Genomic DNA, 4,739 nt, shown 5'->3' with positions numbered 1-4,739 from the left:
TCCATGCGCGCTTCGTCAGAAATATGACGAATCCGCCTACAGGATGCCCCATGTGAATGTGTGCAGTGGAGATCGTCATGGACAAGGACGGCAGTCATGACAAAATTATCTCACTCAAACAAACGGTAAGCAAAGGGTGGATATTGAAAGGACACGAGAGCCGGTCCAATGCTACAGATGCCAGGGCTTCAGGCATGCCAAAAATTTATGGATGAGGCCGCCAAGATGCATGGAATGCACTGGCGATCATCTGTCATCCTGCTGCACCAAGCTAAGTCTACCATTGCCACTTGCGTCAACTGCTCTGGAGAGCATATTAGTGCGTACAAGGCGGTTTCTGGCGGCAAGCAACATTGACATAAACAAAATACGGACAATTAAAGACGCAACAAATCACATTTATAGACGACAAGGCCTCCCTCCTCGCAATAATACCCTTCGTCAGCCGTACAACCCAGCAATCCTGAGCAGGTCAACCGGTGGAGCTCGCCAGGATGCCGCCAGAAAGGCGATGCTAAATCCAATTCGGCAAAACTTGAACAGGATGACCACGTTTCTCCTCCCATGACACGGCCATTCAGAAGCGAGTGAATAAATGGCGCCGGAACACAAATAAGATCCAAAAAAGAATAGGATCGCTTCAAAAGACAAGGCAAATCCACGACCTTTATCCAAGACAAGCAACCCAGCGCAAAAACATCTGGAAAACTACCAGGACATGCTCCGAAAGGAAAGGAGTGAAAAAAATGACCAAGAACCCCACGCGAGTCGGCAATGACAGCCCTCCGACCACCAGCAGAGCCGCCAGAGCTAGCTTTAAGCCAAGAATCATTGACGAAAACACACCATCGCCAGGAAATTCCAACCCATATTTACAAAAAAGCTTCTCGACCCCACCACAAACCTAGCTAAGATAGTCGACAAGCTAAAAGAGTGACGGCCAATATTGCTCTCTGTCCGCTCGCTTACGCTGAGAGCGTAAGAAATCTAAAAATAAAATTTGCTTGCTTGTGTGAGTAAAAACAATAGACGTACTTGTGCTGAAAGACGATTTTCGGTCCGAAATCAATTCTGATCGAAGAAACGAATTTACATATTTGGAGTTTTGGCAATATGATGAACAAAATTAAAATTAATAATTTACGCCCTGACTATTATAATTTTAAAGTTTTTTAAATTCGTATGTTAAGATCGCCGCTCGAATTAGCTACCCTTTACATATATATGTAGTGAAATATCCATAAGTCCCTAAGACTTAAGCACATGCCTACACAGCACACCCAAAAATAAAAAATTGTAATCATTCAGTGAAATAAAATTATATTTTTTTTCACATATGAGTATTGCAAACATTTAATTATATATTGGTATGCCTATGCTGTAGAATTTTATGTAAAACCTGGTAAAGCTGCCACATAGGTAGCAGTAATAATTAACAAAATTTACAAAAGAGAAAAAACTTTATATTTGATAGGAGCTGCTAGAGTTTACAAAATATAAACAGGCCTTGTAATAAACGTCAAGTTCATATACATTGTCAGTAGAATATTTGGAGATTCCAAATGCCAATATACTGATTCTAGCATCATACCATACCTTTCAGGCCTTTGTAAAACGCCCCGTGAAAACGCACTCAACTGCATTCGTTGTCGTATTTTAATTGAATTTAAGTGGAGAGCAGCTCTCGCGTTCGTCTAGTCGCGCTTGGTCAGTCGTGAGGTGACAGTGTTGCAACTATAATGGATTATGAGCCATCAGAAAAGATCATTGGTAATTTAATTTCCCTAAGTGGTACTGCGCTACTCTTCCCAAACCGTTGAACTTTGTCCCTTAACGAGAAGAGCAGCAGATTAATGCAATTTTTTTCGGCAGGTCGCTACCATGTCAAGCGTAAATTGGGCTGGGGCCACTTCTCTACTGTTTGGCTGTGCTGGGACTTGCAGGCAATGAGATATGTGGCAATTAAAATTCTCAAGTCGGCACCGCACTTTGCCGAGACGGACGAGATAAAGATACTGAAAACGGTGCGCCAGACCGATCCATCGAATCCACGCCGTCGGAAAACCGTTCAGATGCTGGACGACTTCAAGATCACCGGCGTTAATGGCACCCATATTTGTATTGTGTTCGAGGTGCTTGGTGACAATCTCCTGAAACTCATACAGAAGTCTAACTTTCGCGGTATTCCACTAGCCAACGTCAAAGCTATAACCCGCCAGGTGCTGGAGGGTCTTGACTATCTTCACACGTGCTGCCAGATCATCCACACGGACATAAAGCCCGAGAATGTCCTCCTGTGCGTGGACGAGCCTCATGTGCGCTCACGCTCCGTGGAGAATACATCTTCGGCTACGAATGGACCGCATTCGAATCCAACGCTGCCAACACCTTCTCCGCCGCCGCAAGCAAAGGACACGGCTAAACAGGATCCGGCGTTAGAGGAATGCAAAGTCAACGTAAAGATCGCCGATCTGGGAAACGCTTGTTGGGTTGATCATCACTTGACCAAGACCATTCAAACGCGCCAATATCGGTCACTAGAAGTTATTATCGGTGCGGGCTATAACACCTCGGCGGATATCTGGAGCACTGCATGCATGGTATTCGAACTGGCCACCGGTGACTATCTTTTTGAGCCACACTCCGGCGAATCGTACACCCGCAACGAGGACCATTTGGCCCACATCATCGAGCTGCTGGGTCCAATACCGCGGAACATTTTGTTAAACGGCACCTATTCGGCGAAGTCGTTTACCCGTTCCTGCGAGCTACGAAATATCTCGGGCCTTAAGCCCTGGGGCCTAATGGACGTTCTTCTGGAGAAGTACGAGTGGTCGCAAAAGGATGCGGCGTCATTCGCTTCGTTCCTTAAGACCATGCTCGAGCTCGATCCGAACAAGCGTGCCACCGCTGCGGAGTGTCTGCAGCATCCGTGGCTTAGATAAGTTACGATGCAACCTGGTTGTTGGCTGCGTGCCACACAGCCGGCAACAGCAGATGGAGGGGGAGCTCTAGCAGGAACCGGAACAGGAAAAGGAACAAGAGCAACAGCACTAAAAGGTGGATCACCGGCAGTAACAGCAGACGGAGAAGTTGGCAGGGGCTATATAGAATCTTCGTCATCGGTGGCTACTTTGGCTTTCATCTCATCAATTGCTTCCACATCGGCTGCAGCAATTGCGGCACTGAAGGCCCGACCTTATTTGGTTGCACCCTTTGTAACCACAGCCTCAGCAACACCCACTCCACTACCCCACGCAACCATTTCGACAAACACGGCCCGCACATCGCCAGCTACACCTACACGTCGTCGCATCGCTCCCGGAAACGATTTGGACTTGGTTGAGGACTTGGGTGTGGCACTTGCTCAAATAGAGGACCCGCAGACACCCACCAAGAACAAATCGCATCGCTTTTTCTGGCGCAAGGCACTGCGACGTGTCTTCCAACGTCGTAAGTGACGGCGTCGCCGGCAGGACTTGCCCCGCTGGCATCGTCCCGCCCGTCGCTGTCGTCGTTGCAACCTGGATGATGTGCCTACGGCCAGATCCACTGCGTGCAGCCCTCGTGGCCCTGCTCAGCTGCATCCGCTAGATCCGCTGGCGAGCCCTGGCAACATACGCAACAACAACTTTTACTTCAGCAACCACTAAAACATCAGCAGCCAGCCAGCCAACCAGCAGTCGCTAATCTCCGTGATCCAGTTCACTCAATTACCATTCGATTTAGTTTCACACATGCCAGCGCTTAACTTATTTCCTGTGTTTTAGATCGACAATTAGACCATCTTTGTTGCTACATATGAAATTATAATATTGTATTACCGGAATAGGGCATATATGTATATGTACATGGATGCAGAAACTTGTGCTGAACATAAGAATAATGTTAACGTAGTTAATTAGTTTATCCTTGGCTTAGTGATCGACATGAACAATTTGAAATGGCATTAGTAACTCTTAAAAACGTAACCTGAAATAGAAAAGCGAATGCTTTTCTATAACGTAACAACCATCAAGTACTATCCTTAACCCCTAATCGGAACTAATAAGCGTATAAATATGATTAAATCATCCGCCACAAAAAAATCGTATTTTTCTACATTAAATATTAGTGCAAGCGCAAAATAATTGCAGCTTTATCAAATAGATAAATGTTCAAGACACAGGCACACCAAATTGGGCACATAATCAAGACTACAGCCATACAAAATTTATGGGTTGGGACACGACAACTTTCGGCTTTAAGATCTTTTAACTACACCACTTTCAACTCGCTTTGTTCTACTTCGACTCTCTCTATGCTTGTCCTATTTTCTTATATCTACTTGCGCTCACGACGCTACCCTTTGCGATGATTTTCGATCATCGCCTATCGATAACTATTGTTATTGTTATTGTATTTTCTACACATGTTGCAGTTATTATAGGGCCTTCCATCTGAGCTGCTTTCCGTACATCGTATCGGCCGTTTCTTTTTACCTTAGTTACTTCATATGGCCCGAGAAAACTGCTAGCTAGTTTTTTGCCGGTCACAAACTGATTTCGTTTAATAGCCACCAGATGAACTCCTCTGGGTTGGTGCCACTTGATTGCCTCGGTGCGGAGCGAGGTGTTCTCCACATTAATCTCCTCGATCATCGATGTCAGTACCTTGTTGCTGCACTGCAGCGTGAACAGTTCCTTTTCCGCGCTGCTGATACGTTCAGTGAGTTAGGCGACGCAAAGAGTTAAGGCGTA

General features: G+C 45.9%; 1 pseudogene; it reads left to right on the top strand.

Moving 5' to 3' along the window:
• Nucleotides 1-1,560: 1,560 nt before the first annotated feature.
• Nucleotides 1,561-4,057, top strand: LOC6621489 (annotated as a pseudogene).
• Nucleotides 4,058-4,739: the final 682 nt, after the last annotated feature.

This window comes from Drosophila sechellia, unplaced genomic scaffold, assembly GCF_004382195.2.
Source record: "Drosophila sechellia strain sech25 unplaced genomic scaffold, ASM438219v1 Y_50, whole genome shotgun sequence".
In the NCBI taxonomy this organism is placed as follows: domain Eukaryota; kingdom Metazoa; phylum Arthropoda; class Insecta; order Diptera; family Drosophilidae; genus Drosophila; species Drosophila sechellia.
Note: the sequence above shows the minus strand (reverse complement) of the source record. Positions and strands in the feature narration are given on the sequence as shown.